Below are 19,865 nucleotides of genomic sequence, written 5' to 3' on the forward strand. Positions count from 1 at the left end.
CACTTTAAAATTGACAAAAATTAAATTATTTCAATTTTTTAAGAATGACTAATTTATTCGATTTTGAAATTAGGACCGAAATCTCGGCATTAATTTAATATGTATATTATCGAGCACAAGAAGTCAAATATAACTTGTGAAAGACAAATTTTCTTATCTCAGACGCCATTTAGTGCAGTTACATGCCGAAGTGATGGGCATAATTTTAATTTTCACATTTCATATTTTGCAGATTCTGTTAAGTATTTATATTTAAAAACATTTAATATATTTTTAATATAAGTATAAATTTTGATTTTGGCTTAAATCTATCCTCTCCAAATATATATCTGTTTGGTTTCGGATGTATTTTTTATTATTAACTTAGTTGCGCTGTATACTGTTTGATTCTTGTTATAATTTATTTAAATATGTATTATCAAGGGGCAATGCTAGAAAGGGATAAGCAAAGGCCTTAGTGATAAAAAGGGGGCGGAGAAAGTGGAAGAAGAATCATATTCAAGTTGTTCGACTCAAGGAAGAAAGATTCAAATCTGACCCGTAATGAAGAAATAAGTAAATTTAGCAATTAAAGAAAATACTAAATAAATAAACAAAATTTAAAAGTAGAAAATGAATTGAATAAATCGATGAATGCGATGAATGGATGCATAAATGTCCAATTGAACCCTTTGAAATATAAACTCTAACAAAACTCAATTAATGACTCTAATCAACCCTCCAAAAAATAATCCTTGGCAAATTGAAAGATGGAAAATGAATTCTCATGACTCCTTGAAGAAAACTGAGAAGAAAACTACTTCTAAAAATCACAAGAAAAAAATCTTGCACAAAAAAACAAACTCCTAGAGTTGAAAACTTTATTAATTAAAACAATTGTGAGTCTTTATATAGGCTAGCTAAGTACATCCAAATAAAACTCTAAAGTATCTGAAACTCTAATTATTCTAAATAAGAAATAGTTTTAAACTAAATTTCCTTTTTGATTAAGAAATATAAAACTCCTCAACAATTTAAAATACTTAGATAATATCCAAAATTTGGAATAAATAAATAATAAAATAATAAAACCTAATAAATACAACATTGTGCTCATATATAATAAATATTAAGCCTAAAAATCGAACACAATATGATTTAAACTCGAACTAAAAACCTAAAACTTATAATTTCTGTAATAATCCCATCCAAAAATTATGTTCGTGCAGTTTTTACTAAAATGATCATCACTCAAGCTCCCGAACTCGAAATTGAGTGATTTAAAGTTCTTTTAGAAGCTAAGAGATAGATATTCAAACGCCATAAAACATCTCAACCTAAAAATGTCTGGACCCCATCTAAAAAGTCATCACAAGTCAGTTGATTTCCTAAACTTGAAAATTGACAGCTTCGGTGAATGAAATTTAATAAATTTCAGCCCATTTGTACATGGATCACTTAGCCTCTCCTAAAATAGAAAATTTATGTTGTAGTCTCTCTAAAATATGAAAAATTATTAATTAATACATGATGAAATTATATTTTACCCCTTCAAAAATGATAAATTTGTAATTACTCCTAAAAATTATAAAATTATAAGCTTATAATTGTAAAATTATATTTTAACTTTGATAAAAATTTAATTTTAGCCCATCCAAAATTTTAACTTTGCCCATGTATATTTCTTGTAATTAAACTGTGCTAATAAACTTCCCCAAAAACTTCAAATTTATCTATTACATTAATTTTCTTTTGTTATGCTTTCTTATAATTTTTTTAAAACAATTTATTATTAACGTAAAATAATAAAGATAACCAAAATATAAAAGTTTTAAACCATGATTAGATTCATAGATAAACCTACCAATTTGCTATTAGACACTTCAATTTATTTTTGTTTTATTTAAAAACAAAAAAGGAAGTCATCACCGATCATTTTTATGAGGTGTGATCGGGTCATCTTGTAACGGTTTAATTTATTAAAACAATAATTTTGGTCTACGAAATTAAAAAAAACGGGTTTGAGAGTCGGTTGAGTACGAGGAAGGATTAACACCCTCGTAATGTCCAAAATTGGTACTTAATTGATTAATTAATGTCTTAATTTCGAAAATTGAAAACTCGAAAAGAATTTAAAATACGATCTCTCTTTATTAATGTTGTTTTTAGTTAAAATCACTTGGATAAATCAAAACGTGCGTTTAAGACTTTCTCGTCCCGAAGTAGCAAAATATCACGTCCTGTAAGTTAAGACACAACACCTTGAACCTTTGAGAATGAGCCTGCCTTTATTTTTTTTATTTTAAATCTTATTATTTTGATTTTAAAAGGATATTCGGTTATTTGAGTTTAACGAGAGAATCGAAACCCCGTGAATTAGGGTACAATTTCTCGAAGCTCTAAACACGGAATATTGCCTTTATTTCCAAAAGTTTTTGAATAAATACACATGTAATGTTTAAAACTATACATATTTATTTTATTTGGATTATAGTGTAAAGAAATAATGTTTAAACACGGCTCGTGACATGATTGGAATAATAATAGAATGATAACGTGAATAAGCGAAATGACGATATATCTATAATAATGAGATAACAAATAAGCAATGACAATAATTGATTAAATCTAATGTTAATTAAACAATAAATAATAATAATAAAAGAAAGTAGAATATGCATGATAAAAATAATAGATATGAAAGTATCAAAAAAAAAAGTAACAAAGAAGAATTAAAATAATATAATGATGATAATAGTAAAATTTTGCGTAAATAAGAGAATATAAACAATTATAAAATAATAAACAAGTAAGTGAATAAATAATAGATAAAATGGAATAATAAAAAAATATGTATATATATATAAAAGAATACACCATAAAGAGAAAAAACGAGCCAATTTGAAATACAAAAAAAACAATAATAAAAGAAATGATAGGAAAGTAAGTAAATAAAAAAAAAGAATCATTAATAAAAATTTGATTAAAGATTGAAATTATACAAATAAATAAATAAATTAGACAGTTTGAAATAATACCAAATTTGAAGATAAATAGATTAAGGGTGGAATTGAAATTAAAAGGAGGTTTTGGGCCTAAATTATAATGAAATAAATGCCTAAAGGACTAAATTGAAGTTTAAACAGAATTTTGGGCAAAAATCGGGAATGAAAATAAAGTAAAGGACCAAGTTGTAACGCACGAATAACAAGGAGGGACCAAATGGGGAAATAACCCAATCCTCTGGACACGTGTCCCTTCTCCAGTAGATCAGCGAGCCAGGGACTAAATTAAAACACGCGACAATATTGATGGCCAAATCTGTAAAAAGAAAAATGTAGAAAAAAAAGGACTGAATTGAAGCGCGACTCAAAAGCGGAAGGACTATTCGTGCAAATAGCCCAAACGTTGAAAACACGTGTATCCTAGCTCTCGGGTCGGGTTAGATGTGGGTCAAATCCAAAACGATGCCGTTTTGGCGTTTGAAATTAAGATCCAAAACGACGTCGTTTTACAACCCTTATTTAAGTCAATTTTTTTCCAAAAAGAAACATTTCAACCTTCATTTTTTAGAAAAAGAAACCTTCTTCCCTTTTTCTCTGTAGGACATCTCAAGCCGGCCATCAGGGTCGCCATCGGCCACAGTGGCAGCCGCTAATTGCTGGCGGCGACGGCATGGTGGCCGACAAAATAAAAAATTCCTTTTTTGATTACTTTTTCGCCCTTAGCCCTGATTTAAAGACGAAATACCCAAAAAGCCCACCGAAATTTCGAAAAGTGAGGAAAAATGGAGAAAATGAAGAAAACGAAAGGACCTTTCGGTCCTTGGCGCTGACGATAGGGTTTTTGACGAGTCCATTAACTCGGCCACCCTCCAGACCGGAGAAGACTCCGACTACGGCGACTCAAGTAACCTTTTTGTTTTTTAGTTTTTGTTATTTATTTGTTTTAGAAATAAAATCGAAAAAAAATAAAAAGACTACCATTCAAAACTTAAACTCTTTGTGTTTTTTTTTATCTTTAATTTGTATCTTCCGAAAATAAATGAAAAAAATGGAAGTCTAAAAAAAATCACCTCTTCAAGTTTGAGTTCTGTTTTTTTTTAATATTGCATCCGAAAAAATACAAAGTGAATGTTTGTGGCCTTTATAGCCGGATTACAAACTGTTAGCTTCTATTTTTTTTGTCCGTTTCTATGTTGTTTCTTCTGCTTGGCGCATTTGCTGTTGCATGTTCATCTTTCCTTGTAGGTAACGGCGGCAGAGGTGTTAGACGCGTGCGAGGCGGTGGCTGGCGTGCAACGGCGCGAAGAGGCTAGGCTGGGGGCTAGGGTTTCTGTAGCTAGTTTAGGTTATTGGTTGTTTGGGCTAGGGTTAGTTTTGGGCTTGTAAAAGAAAACTGGACTATTTTTATGGACTATTAATATTTATTTTGGTTTTTATTTCTGTTTATTTTTTTGGGTCTTGGGCCTGGGCCAAAATTGGCCTATTACAGCTGCCCTTTTTGCTCGTTGTCGTGTAATGAGAATGGAGCAAAGACTTCAAAAAGGGCCAATTTTGCCCGGTCTTGCCAAATCTCGACTTCTTTTGGCACTTCTTTTCTTCAAGTAGTTTCATTCCATCCCGTTGCATCTTCAGGGGTATAGGAATTAGTGCTTCGATCTACTCCACTGTAACTTCAACGAGACTAGACTCGCATCTACAATCTGTTCCACTGCAACTTCAGGGAAATTAGACTCGCATCTACAATCTGCTCCACTGAAACTTCAGGGAGATAAGATTTGTAACTCGTAGCTTTAATCTGTTTCGCTACAACTTTAGAGGTATAAGATTTTTGACTTGTAGCTTTAATCTGTTCCACTACAACTTCAAGGAAATGAGATTTGCTATCTTCAATATGCTCCACTGCAACTTCAGGGAGATAAGATTTGTCATGGTAGATTTAATCCGACCTACTACAACTTTAAAGGTATAGGATTCGTGACTTGTAGCTTTAATCGGTTCCACTGCAACTTCAGGGAAATGAGATTTGCTATCTTCAATCTGCTCTACTGCAACTTCAGGGAGATAAAATTAGTATCTTCAATTTGCTACACTGCAACTTCAGGGAGATAAGATTAGTATCTTCAATCTGCCCCACTGCAACTTCAGGGAGATCCGACTTGTGGCTTTAATCTGCTCTACTGCAACTTTAGGGGGATAAGATTCGCCACGATGATTATAATCCATCCCACTGCAACTTTAGGGTATAGGATTTGTGGTTTCATTGACCTATTCTTTGGGGAACATGACCTGTAGAATCCATTTTATGGACCTATTTATGCCTAGTGATTAGGATGTCATGATCAGAATGAATCAAATGCTCCTAACTAGATGTGTATGAATGATGTTTGCATGAATGCAGATTTTCATTTCATTTTTTTATAATGATCCTTTTTAATGCTTATGTTGTCATTACTCGTTGTTCATCAAAGTTCTTTCACTGATGTGTTACCATGCCTTCTTGTTCAACTGGTATCTTTAACAGAAAATCAAAAGAAATAGTCACAATTTAGACTATTCTTTCTCAAATGTTTCCAACCCTTAAGTTTGGTTAGCTTTGAACAGTGGTTCTGTTTTCAGATCCTTGTACTATTTAGAAAACTTTTTAGAGCAATATGCAAAACTCTTTTTACTTAAATATTATTAGTACATTAATCGTTATTTCAATGTAAAAATGCTTGAAAAATATTATCGCAATAGACAAAAGGAACTTTATTGAGAACAAATTGAAGCTTTCACAAGTTTAACGCATTTGTTGTTTTAAAATGCACAGGTAAAGTTTAGTAGAAATCTCTTGCAGAAGTGGTCGTTCTCATCCAAATCTCAACACTAAGACACAATTGAAAGTGTATGGAACTTAGATTTTGGTAATAGAGTGGCTTGTACATAGATTTAGAACCATATGGATTTTTGTTGTAAAGTAGCTAAGTGGTTCCAAAACTATGTCATGCATGTTTAATATCATTTTGTACCTCAAGATGATCTTTCTTAGATGGATATACTCATGCATTATATGAATTTTTTGAATGGTAATCTAACATATTTCGGTAATAGAATGGCTTGTACATAGATTTAGGATCATATGGATTTTTGTTGTAAAGTAGCTAAGTGGTTCCAAAACTATGTCATGCATGTTTGATATCATTTTGTATCTTGAGATGATCTTTCCTAGATAGATATACTCATGCATTATATGAAGTTTTTGAATGATAATCTAACATATTTTGAGTCCTAAAAGTGTTTAGAAGAGTTATGGAATGATTGATGATACTTTAGTCCTGGTTTTAAATGTTTCAAACATGTTTTGGGTAATTTGTGTTAGATTTAGTACCATAAGTGTAGTATATTCGTTTGTATACTTCTATTTTTTTCAAGCATTGGTTTAATAAAATTATTCATAAATTATATTAATACACTTTTATATTGTCCTCAATGGTTTTTGCACATAAAGCAAAATGAAAGCAAATATTGACTCATTGGTTATCTAACATTTAACTAATACTAAGCAATATTATGTGGTTAGATAGTAATACGGATAGACAACTTGTACTAGTAGATGAACCTAAACATGTCATTATTCTAAAAAAATGAGCGAACCGATTGAAAGACTAATATGTTGTTTATTAAGCCCAATTGGGGAGATGTTTTGTCTTGGGCATCGGAGCGGATGACTCTTAGAAGATACAAACATAGATGTGACTGACTGGACATATAGTAAATCAGACATGACCCAAGTAGAATAGATCCTGAATCCGTTTATGGATTTATTCACTTGTGATGTTCATAGTGTGACTTAACTTAATCCTGAGTGGATGATGGATTATATATACATGACTCGTATACTTGGATGTAAGTAAAATCTTAATTTTGAATAGATAAAGAATCAAAAGTTGGTGCGTTAGGTATATGACTCTTGCAGTATGTAGCACCATTCACAATAGTGAAATTCATAGACTAAGAAATGGGTAAATAATATCCTCTTATTGGCATTACATGATTGATGAAAAATAAATGTGGGCATAAGATATAATGATTACCATGAGATAAAATAAGATCGTATTAAGAGAATATATTTATCCCAAAGAGATTAAGGATACCTTACGATGGTAACACACTTATGATAAGGTCATTGGACGAGCACTGATCAAGTAGCTTTCGTAATGGTATGTAATTGGGAAGACTTGAGTCATGATACTATAGTGGAATGACTTCGTGACTAAATGAGTGTATAATTAATAGACGAAATGTTGAAACTTAATTATAAATCATTTGAGCTCTAATTATATATATGCTTAATCGGTCCCTCCATTAGCTCATTGAAACAAAAAAAAAAATGAATTACATTTAGAATCAAATGACTAAAAATAGATACAAATGATAAAGTTAGAGAAATTAGTTACATTTGAGAAATAAAACAATTTCTCACTAAGTATGGAAATGACCTTTGAAACAAGAAATGAATCGCATTTAGAATCAAATGACCGAAATAGATAGAAATGATAAAGTTAGAGAAATGAGTTACATTCGAAATTAATGCGTTTCTTACTAAGTATGGAAATGACTTGAGAATCAATTTAAGTTTTTCAATTATTATTTTATCAAATAATTGAAGTTCAAAATAGAATTAAATTAACCAATCATTGTGAATACATTGAATATGGAAATTAAACACATTTTCTTATAGATTCTTTTACGATAAAGTTTTTATGACTGTAATGAAATTAGAATTGGATTGAGAAAATTATTTAATTGGAAAATTAATGAATTTAATAAATAATATTTATTTTGGAAAATAGAAAAAAAAACATGTATTGGGTTAGATTAAATTATAAAATGTTGGGTTAAAAGTCCTAGAAGCATATATAATTAAACCCAATACAGGAAAGGCCCAAAAATCCCTCATAATACATGAAGGGTGACAACCCTAGTATATTTAGCTAGAGTTTGCCACTCTTCTCTCTTAGTTGAATTAGGGGACTAGTTTTTTTTAAATCGAGTATTATTTATGCTCTTCTTATCTCTTCCTATAAATATATAGGACTGGTAGGGCTAAAATACATAAGCTATTCACAACTTTGAGATATTGTTGTTCTACCTGAAAATAGTGAGAATTTATTTTCTAAGTATAAATTCTATTTTCTAGGAATAACAATTCTATTGGTTTTAATTAAGAGAAAGATTTACTTTCCTACTGAAAGTAAAAACTTGTTTTTGGTTTTGTGTTTGATTCATGATTGTTCGAGCCCACACTTGAAATGATTCATAGTATGAGAAAGCGGAGAGGGTTGTTTGATTGAAAGTCGAGAACGTTAAGGATTCATCTCACACAAAACACAGGTACTTTCCAGGAAAAGTTTGTTGCTATAAATATCACAAACTAACTCAATTTTCTAAATTTTAATTTTTTGTTATAACAGAAAACCGTTTTCAAACCAAATTTTTTTTTAACAATCTACCCTCAATGTCGCTACATTGGAGCCTTCTTTCCTCAATATCATGACACCCATTTTTTAATGTCGCGACTTTGACATTGTTTATCCTATTTTGACCCGAATAAGCCTCGTTTGGAACCCATTTATAATCAAACTTTAAAAGAAACCTAGAAATGACTTAATTAGCTTCAAATGAGTTTATTTATGATAAAACAAAATTTTGAAATTGATGTTCGAGTTAAGTGGTCTTAGTGTCCAAATGTGACAGTCCTTGCTCAGGATATATTGGTTCATTTTGGGTGAATGGTGTTACAATGTCGAGATAGATATTTTCTATGTTAAAAAGGTATTTTGATTTTTTGTTTACAAAATTATGTTAGCATTTTAACTAGGGGAGAAGCCAAAAATTTGCTTTAGGTCGGCCAGAGATGAATCATAAATTTTTGGGGGTCAAAGTATAATTTTACCATTATATTAACTTATAATTTCATAAACTTTAAAGGGACTAAATGGCATATTTATCATTTGGGGGGCAGGACAACTTCCTGCTCGCTCTTATTTACGCCCCTGATTTCAACCGAAATAGTTGAAGATAATAACTATTTGAACTAATTAATATCATTATAAAAATAAAGGACCAAATAAAATACAACAATTAACTTTCAAAAGTAATCATGATTGAAGGACCAGAATTGAAAATTTTCTGTCGTCTTTCTAGAAGCAGCAAACGTGTCATGAAGTTAACGTTATGGACAATGCTTTCATACAATTTAGATATATTGTATTTTTGTTCAATAGATTTATAGATTTTGGGTTATTAAGGCTAAAGATTTTGTAAAGATTGGGTGGTTAATGAAAGAGTGATGATCTTCGTATAATGTCCCATCAAATCAATCACCCCAAATACAACAATGAGTCTTCCCCATATACGTGTTTAGTCTTCCCAATTTTCCACCCATTGGCTAAATTGATTATCTCTTTATTTATTTATTTATTTTTGGTTTTTAATATGTTTATTAAAATGAATTCAATAATTAATTATCCGTGTCTTGTAAGTTTATTAAAAGGTAATGCTAATCACAAATTTTAAAATTATTTCATACATAAATTAAAAATCAAACTCTCAACTCAATTAAAATAGTTAAAGAATTTTCTTTAATTCTTATTGTGCGATTCTCCTTTTCTTAAAAAACATAGTAAATAAGTTTACTATTCTTATTGGTGAATTTTAGTAACAAAATCTTTGGGCTTTAATTCTTGCTGTCGAAACCGTTTTTTGAAAACAAAAATTTTAGTTGTCGACTTAAAAAAACAAAAACTGGAGTCGCCACCGATCCTTTATTAAGGTGTGATCGGCTCACCTTAAAATGATTTTGGTCTACGAAATTTGAGAAAATGAGTTCGGGAGTCAGTTACGCACGAGAAAGGATTAGCACCCTCGTAACGCCCAAAATCGGTACCAAATTGATTTTTTTATGCCTTGGTGTCGAAAATTTGAAAAGATTTTAAAAGGAAACTTTTTATTTCATGAATGAATTAAAATAATAAGACATTCTTATTTCAAAGAAATAAAACACCACACCCAGTGAGTTAGGGCACAATGTTTTTAAATCTTCAAAATACCTGAATATTGCCTTTTGCTTTTGAAAATTCTTATTTCGAGAAGAAAATGTCATGACCAGTAAGTTAGGACCCAACATTTTTGAATTCCCGAGAATAAGCTTTTATTTAAAATTTGCGAATTTATTGCAAAACAAATACTTGGCTTTCTAAATTCATCGAAAAATAATCGCAATCCAGTAAGTTAGGACACGATCTTCCTCAAGAATCATGAATGCCAAATATCTTGAAAATTTATGAAATATCATGATTTTAATACCTTGACAAAACCAAAATATACATTTCTTAAAAAGGATATGCTAAAAAGGGTTAATGCATAACATGAAATCAATATTCTAATTTCAAGCATATATAAATAAACATCCGTCAATATATATACAAGTGTAATATACAAGTAAATTTGAAAATATGTGTTAGATATATTTAACACACATATGATAATACATATGAAAAGATGGAATGCAATATATATAAAATGCATGTTGGGGTGAATATGAAAATCGTAAAAATATAAAATGTACATACGTTAATACACATATAAGTGTACAAGTGAAAAGCAAAATTTATAATAATTTCTAAAAACATGTATATGTAAAAAGATATGAATTATAAAATGTAGGCATATACATATATATATACATATTTATTTACAAAACTATGAAAACATAATATGCATAAAATGTATAAAATATGTGTATATAAGAATTAAAATATGTATGTATATACATGTATCTATTTAAAAATGTATAGGTATATGTATGGAACATAAAGTATGAGAAGGTTAAAACTGAAACACTGTAAAAACAAGTTTAAAAATGTATGAATGCATGTGTTCATGAAAACTAAAACATATATGTATTAAATAGGCATGTAGATTAAAAATAGGCGTATATATGAATGGAATAATAATAGTAATAATAATTTTAATAATAACAATAAATAAGACAAAAAAATGATATAGCATAGTTATGATAAAAACAAAAAAAAAATGGATCAAATTGAATTAAAAATGAGAAAATGGGGCGAATTTTGAATAAACTTTAAAAAGGAGAGACCCACGTGAACGCGCGCGTAATAACGGAGGACCAAGAGGGAAATTATCCCGTCCTTCCAAAACGCAGCGCGGCGGGGGACTAAATTGAAACGGACATCGAATATGCGGCCCCAATTTAAAAAAAACTGGTTTAATTGAAGCGCGTTGCAAAAGGGAGGGGTCAAATGCACAATTTCCCCTTTGAAGCCAAACGCGCGGATCCTCCCCGTCGGGGCGGGTCGCACTTGGCTAAAACGGCGCCGTTTTGATCTGTTATTTAAAACAGATTTTTCCTCTAAAACATCATTTGCAACAGAAAAGAGGATAAAAAAAGAAAAAAATAATAAAACCAGTGCCCCCTTTTGCTCTGCTAGGGTTTCGACCCTAGCATCCTTGCGCCGCCATTCAATTGGCCCTCTCACCAAAACTCCGATCACGACGGAGATGGCGGTGGCACGGCGTTTTCAGGTAAGTTTTCCTCCCTTTTTGTTATCTTAAATGAAATAAAATGAAGAATAAAGAAAATATTAAAAAATGTAAATAAAACGATGGTTCTTGCAAAGAAAACTAAAAGAATCACCTTAAAAAACTCGTATTTTCTGTTCTTTATTGATTTTTTCTCTTTTTCTCTGTATTCTCTCGATACAATATCCGTCCCCCTTTTCAATGTACAGATTAGGCTTTTTTATAGCCTAAGAAAATACATTAGTTTTATAATATTTTTCTTTGTGGACTCTTAGTCCGTTCTTGTAGGTGTTCATGGAGAGTACAGCGCGCGTGGAGAGGGTTGGCTCCGAATCTTGCGGCGGCTGGAGACTGCTGGAGGCACATGTGGCTAGGGTTGCTGCTGCTTCTGAATATTTGCTTTAGACTATGCTGAAATCGGGCTAGGGTAAAACCTAGGTTTTGGGCCAATTAATGATATTGGGCTTGTAAAAATGGGCTCTTTATTTGGGTTTTTACTCTCTGTTTTGGTTCATTATTTTTTACACGTGGGCCCAGGCCGATTGGGCCTTATTACAGCTGCCCCTCTTTGCTCATTGTCGTGTAACAGGAATAGAGCAAAGACTACAAGGCCCAATTATGCCTGGTCTTACTGAGCCTTAAACTTCTTCGGTGCTTTTATTCTTTAAGTAGCCTCGTTCCTTCCTATTCCATCCTCAGAGGTATAGGAACTAGTGCTTCAATCTACTCCATTGTAATGTCGGGGAGATAGGATTCATACGTTGTAGTTTCTCAAAAGAACAAAATTTGCCATCTTTAATCTGCTCCAATGCAACTTCAGGGAGATAAGACTTATAGCTTCAACTTGTTCTGCTACAACTTAAAAATAAATCTGATGTGATCTGCTCTACTGCAACTTCAGAGAGATGAGATCTACGGTTTTAATCCACTCCATTGCAACTTCAAGGAGATAGGAATAACTGGCTTCAATGTACTCCACTGTAATCTCAGGGAGGTAAAATCCGCCATCTTCGATCTGCTTCACCACCAGTATGGGAAGACAAGATCTGGTATCTTTTATCTACTTCACGCCAGTACATGAAGACAAGATCTGCTTTCTTCGATCGCTTCACCATCAGTATAGGAAAGCAAGATCTGTTATCTTTTATCTACTCCACGCCAGTACATGAAGACAAGATCTGCTTTCTTCGATCTGCTTCACCACCAGTATGGGAAGGCAAGATCTGTTATCTTTGATCTACTCCATGCCAGTACATGAAGACAAGATCTGCTTTCTCCGATCTACTTCGCCACCAGTATGGGAAGACAAGATCTGGTATCTTTGATCTACTTCACGCTAGTACATAAAGACAAGATCTGCTTTCTTCAATCTGCTTCACCACCAGTATGGGAAGGCAAGATCTGTTATCTTTGATCTACTCCACGCCAATACATGAAGACAAGATCTGCTTTCTCCGATCTACTTCGCCACCAGTATGGGAAGACAAGATCTGGTATCTTTGGTCTACTTCACGCCAGTACATGAAGACAATATCTGCTTTCTTAGATCTGCTTCACCACCAGTATGGGAAGACAAGATCTGTTATCTTTGATCTACTCCATGCCAGTACATGAAGATAAGATCTGCTTTCTCTGATCTACTTCGCCACCAGTATGGGAAGACAAGATCTGGTATCTTTGATCTACTTCACGCCAGTACATGAAGACAAAATCTACTTTTTTCGATCTACTTCGCCACCAGTATGGGAAGACAAGATCTGGTATATTTGGTCTACCTCACGCCAGTACATGAAGACAAGATCTGCTTTCTCCGATCTACTTCGCCACCAGTATGGGAAGATAAGATCTGGTATCTTTGGTCTACTTCACGCCAGTACATGAAGACAAGATCTGCTTTTTTCGATCTGCTTCGCCACCAATATGGGAAGGCAAGATCTGTTATCTTTCAACCTGCTCCACTGCTGCTCAGGGAGATAAGGCTTTATGATTCCACCGACCTGTTCTCTGCGGAACATGACCTTTATGATGAACCTAATTATGCCTAATGATCATGATTGGAATGAATCACATGCTCCTAATTAGGCGTGTATGAATGACATCTAAATGTTATGTCATGAAAAATGAATATTGAATGTTAAAGTCGTTATTACTCTTTAAGGCTTCCTTTGTGACAACAACGCTTCGAAAAAAACTTGAAAAAATTTAATCTTGGCTTTTTACTCCTAGATATCTTCAACCTTTTAACCCGGTGAAGTCTAAACAATAGTCCTGCTTCAGGTTCCTGTATTATTTAGAAATTCCTTGAGTAATATGAAAAAAAGAACTTTCCTTGTGAAAGTTTTATTAGTCCATTAATCGTTATTTTAATGAAACATGCTTGCGAAAAGATCATAACAATGGATAAAACGAAATTGACTTGAGATCATAACTTGCAATAGATTATCCATGAAAACCAGTCAAAAAGAGAAATTGACTAAAACACTTATATTGAAAAAAAGTGAAGTGTTTTAGAAACACAAATTATGGACAAGTGCCCCAGATATCTTTGCTTGAATTGCTCTATACAACTTTCTGAAGACCCTTCTGAATTCAACACGTGTTTAGGAGATTTGCAGTATTTTGTTGATGCTCCAAGATGTCATCTATTCCTTTCTGCTGATTTAGGTACAACAAGACTATCACGTGCTTCAATCAAACTTTGAGCCGCCCTTGTCAGGTTTTCAACTCAAACCCCTTTGGTCTTAAGGTGCCCTTTGCGGGTTTTTACCCTAGCCTCTCCATTTTTTTTCTTGGAATCAAAGCGCTCTTTGCGAGTTTTCACCTTGGTTCCTTCCTTTCTTCAAGTAAAGTATCTCTTGACCGAATCTGAATTTACTGGATTAGGCAAGTTTCTTCCATCCATTTCAGCTAGGATCAGGGCTCCTCCAGAAAAGGCCTTTTTTACAACATAAGGACCTTCCCAATTTGGCATTCATTTCCCCCTAAAATCTTTTTGTAGAGGAAGAATTTTTCTCAACACCAGGTCCCCCTCGTGAAATTCTCTAGGTCGGACCTTTTTGTTCTAGGCTCGCATCATTCTTTTCTGGTACATCTGACCATGCTGAATAGCCTTTAGCCTTTTTCCCTCTATCAAGTTCAACTGATCGTATCGAAATTGAACCCATTCTGCTTCATCCAATTTCAGCTCAGTCAAAACCCGGTGTGAAGGGATTTCAACTTCGATAGGCAAGACTGCCTCTATGCCATAAACTAAGGAGAAAGGCGTTGCCCCGGTGGAGGTCCTGATTGACGTTCGATAAGCAAGGAGGGAAAACGTTAATTTCTCGTGCCAGTCCCTATAAGTCTCAGTCATCTTCCCCACAATCTTCTTTATATTTTTATTAGCCGCTTCCACTGCACCATTCATTTTTGGGCGATACGGCTATGAATTGTAATGTCTGATCTTGAATTGACTGCAGACTTTTGCTATTGAGCTGTTGTTCAAGTTCAACGCATTATCGGATATGATTCTTTCAGGCATTCCATACCGACATATGATCTCCCTTTTCAAGAACTTACTGACTGATGACTTTGTAACGTTAGCATATGAAACAGCTTCTACCCATTTGGTGAAGTAGTCAATAAACACAAATATGAAACGATGCCCATTTGAAGCCTTCGACGATATTGGCCCGATGACATCCATACCCCATATGGAGAAAGGCCATGGAGAAGTCATGACATACAGAGGCGAAGGAGGTGCATGCATTTTATCACCATAGATTTGACATTTATGGCACTTTTTGGAGTAATTGATGCAATCCCCTTCCATGGTGGACCAGTAATACCCAAATCTCAAAATCCGTTTAGCCATTGTGAACCCACTGGCATGCGTTCCACAGATGCCCTCATGGACTTCCTCCAGGATTTTCTTTGCTTCCACGGTGTCCACACATCTTAATAGTACCTAATCTTTTCCCCTCCTGTATAAGATCTCCCCATCTAAGATGTAATCAATGGCTAGTCTTCTCAGAGTTCTCTTTTCATTCTCCGTTGTCTGGCCAAGATTCTCACGATTTTTTATATATCGTAGTATATCTTGATACCAAGGACTATCATCGATTTCTCCTTCTTCAATATTGTAACAATAAGCCGGGTCTTCATAGATACTCATTTGGATAGGCTTCATATCCTCATGTCTGTTCACCTTGATCATGGAGGCTAAAGTAGCTAGTGCATCAGCCATCTGGTTCTCATCTCGTGGGAGATAGCAAAAAGTGATATCCTCAAACTCTTTAATCAATTCGAGGACCAACTTTCGATAACTGATTAATTTGGGATCTCTCGTTTCCCATTCACCCCTGAGTTGATATATCACCAATGCTAAATCTCCATAGACCACTAGCACTTTGATTCTTCGCTCTATAGCTGTACAAATACCCATGATGCATGCTTCGTATTATGCCATGTTGTTTGTACAATCAAAATCCAATTTCCAAGTGAAAGGATAATGATCACTATTCGGGGACACTAGGACTGCCCCAATTCCATTGCCCACAGCATTCGAGGCTCCATCAAAGTTTAGCCTCCAACTGTAACCTTCTTGTGAATTTTCTTCCATAGCCGCTATACACATCAAATCTTCATTTGGGAAATCAAAACTCAACGGCTCGTAGTCCTCCAAAGCTCTACTAGCTAGAAAGTCAACAATTGCACTCCTTTTCACAGCCTTTTGGCTCACGTAGACAATATCGAATTCAGACAGTAAGATCTGCCATCGGGCCATCCTCCTATTCAAAACAGTTGACTCTATCATATACTTTAACGGGTCTAACTTTGAGATTAGCCAAGTCGTATGGTATAACATGTACTGCTTTAATCTTCGGGTTGTCCAAATCAAGGCACAACATAACTTCTCAATAGGCGAATATCTCATTTCACAGTCAGTGAATTTCTTGCTGAGATAATATATCGCCCTTTCTTTTCTCCCCGTTTCATCATGTTGGCCTAGCACACACCCCATGGAATTATCAAATACTGTCAGATACAATATCAGCGGCCTATCCGGGCTAGGTGGTGACAGCACTGGAGTATTAGACAAATACTGTTTCACCTTGTTAAAAGCTTTTTCGCATTCTTCATCCCAAGTACCAGGATTATGTTTCTTCAGAAGACGAAATATAGGGTCACATTTCTCAGTTAGTTGTGAAATGAACCTAGCGACGTAATTCAGTCTTCCGAGGAAACCTCGAACTTCTTTCTGAGTACGAGGTGGAGGCAAGTCTCGTATTGCCTTGACTTTGTCTGGGTCAATCTCGATTCCCTTTTCACTGACTATGAAGCCTAGCAATTTCCCTGACCTGGCCCTAAAAGTGCACTTCGTTGGATTAAGCTTGAGCTGGAACTTTCTCAATCTTAAGAATAACTTTCTCAAGACCTGCATATGTTCCTCCTCTGTTCTAGATTTCACGATCATATCGTCAACATAAACCTCGATCTCCTTATGTATCATATCATGGAACAAGGCTACCATGGCTCTTTGGTATGTCGCTCCCTCATTCTTTAATCCAAACGGCATCACTTTATAACAAAACGTCCCTCATAACGTAATGAACGTAGTCTTTCTCATGTCCTCGGGATGTATTTTTATCTGATTATACCCAGAAAAACCATCCATGAAGGAAAACAATGAAAAGCCCGCCGTATTGTCTATCAATGTGTCGATGTGAGGTAATGGGAAATTGTCTCTTGGACTAGCCTTGTTCAAATCCCTGTAATCCACATACATTCGTACTTTTCCATCTTTCTTTAGAACTGGTACGATGTTGGCCACCCACTCAGAATACTTGACTTCTTGCAGAAATCTGGCATCAAACTGCTTCTGGACCTCTTCTTTTATCTTCAACCCGATATCAGGTCTCATCCTTCTGAGCTTTTGCTGCACTGGCTTGCAATCTTCTTTTATAGGAAGGCGATGGACTACAATGTCAGTACTTAACCCAGGCATATCTTGGTATGACCATACAAAGACATCCTTGAATTCCTGGAGTAGTCTGATGAGGTCTTGTCTTGTCTTTGCAGAAATATCAGATCCGATCTTCACCTCTTTTTATTCCTCCAAGCTCACAATTTCTATTGATTCCTTATAAGGTAGGATTTGTTTCTCGGCCCTTTCTACCATCTTCAACAAGTCAGGAGACAAACCACACTCTTCGTCATCATCAAAATCATGTGATTCTTCTAAACACATGTCCTAAAAACTATAGGTATTTCTTCTGCAGTCCAGTTGTTTAGCACACTTTCCGGTTCGTAAGGTTGAATATCCTGCAATGTTCCTCCTCCCGTCGCTTCTTCATACACGACATGAATACTTTCTAACTCCGTGTTAATACTTCCGACTCCTACCATTCCTTGATAGATGAATCCTCCCGATACAAAAGTCTTGGATAGGTGAGGAAAGGTCATGGGCTCCCATTTGACTTCATCACCTGTCAAACGAGCCATTCTTCTCTCTCGCTTCTTCTCTTGCTCTATCCTCTTCTACCTAGCATCTGGCTTGTATCCTAAGCCAAAACGGTCCTGCTTGTCTTTCAACACTAGAGCCTCAACTCGGCCCTGAAGATATTTCTCCAATCTTTTTCTCGGCAAAGCTCCCTTTCCAACTGTCTATTGCAGACCCATCTTTGTGGTCTTTGATATTCTCGGCATCGGGATCTTGTTTCCCCCAAGGATGAACGTTGCATTTACGAACTCCAAGGAATAGAAAGAGCACTTGATTGCATCATCACTTGTTTCCAAATAAGGCACATCGTTGGTCACAGATGCAATGATATCTTCTTCAGCATTTATCGTCACTAGCCGACCTTCTGACACCAGCTTCAGTTTTTGATGTAACGATGACGATACCGCTCCTGCTGAATGAATCCATGGCCTTCCTAATAGGCAATTGTAAGAAAGCTTGATGTCCATAACCAAGAAGTCCACCTCATAGATAGTTGGGCAATTAACAAGGGTATGTTAATTCTTCCCATGACTTTCCTCTCGGTGCCATCAAATGCTCTCACCACATTCTGGCACGACTTCATATGTGAACTATCCACAGGTAGCCTGTTGAGCGTGGATAGAGGTAATACATTCAATGCCGACCCGTTGTCTACGAGAACTCCTGGTAATATGCACCATTTACACCTTGCAGTGATGTGTAAAGCTCTAGTAGATCCCATACCCCAGGTGGTATTTCATCATCGCTAAAGGATATGAAGTTATCAGCGCTTATATTGCCGACCAGTCGATCCAACTTGTTAACAGAGATATCGTCGGCCACATAAGTTTCATTTAGCACCTTCAGTAGTGCATTTCGATGTCCCTCTGAGTTTAGGAGTAAAGCTAGCACAGATATGCGAGCTGGTTGTTTGTGCAGTTGTTCCGCAATGATGTACTCGCTATGCTTTAGGAACTTCAAGAACTCTCTAGCTTCCTCCTCTTTGATTGGTTCATTGACCAATAATTCAGGTTCGACCGCATTCTTCTTCTTTCCAACCGAAGCTTCTTTTCTTATTGGCTCTACTCGAGCTTTCATCTGTTCGTAGTGCCTTGCTTCATCCTGATCCTCTTTACTGATTATATCTTCCTTCCCCGGGATTGTCACATTACAATCGTAATTCCAAGGAACCCTCCTGTTATCCTTATATGCAAACACAGCTGGTTTTTGAATGATTACTTTTGGTGTTATTCACGCCCCAACCTCACTGTTCTGAGGTCGCGAGATGATGACCACAGGATGGTTAGCCTTCGAAACTCCCAATGCCAACTCTGACGCACATACATGACTCTCCTCTTGAACTCCTTCACAAAATTCCATCTCCCTATTAACCATCATACCTTGTTCCATGGCTCTGAACTCCGTACACTCTTAGATTTCATGCTCCACTTCATGGTGGAACTCACAGTAGTTCCCCCTCTTTTCACAACTTCCTTCTGAGACGATTAGTCCCCTTTTCACCATCTCCTTCCAGACCCATCTCAAAGGAGTTTTCACATCCGCAATGTCTGCCTTGATTCTTCTGTCTTCGCCCATCATATTTACCCCACCATCAGTGTGGTTTGGTAACGGGTTTTCTGCCTTGGTCGAGTCATCAAATTTAACGACACCCATACCAATGAGCCTTTCAACAAACTTCTATGGAATGCCCTGTTGTTCCCGTATGATAGTCGCACTGTGCATTCGCATCGTACCATTTGGGATACGGGGGTTGCAAGGGCTTCAGATAGAAAGGGGAAACTACGTGTGCGTCAAATAAATTTCGATATAGTTCT

The sequence above is a fragment of the Gossypium raimondii genome, chromosome 4 (assembly GCF_025698545.1).
Source record: "Gossypium raimondii isolate GPD5lz chromosome 4, ASM2569854v1, whole genome shotgun sequence".
NCBI classification, from domain to species: Eukaryota; Viridiplantae; Streptophyta; class Magnoliopsida; order Malvales; family Malvaceae; genus Gossypium; species Gossypium raimondii.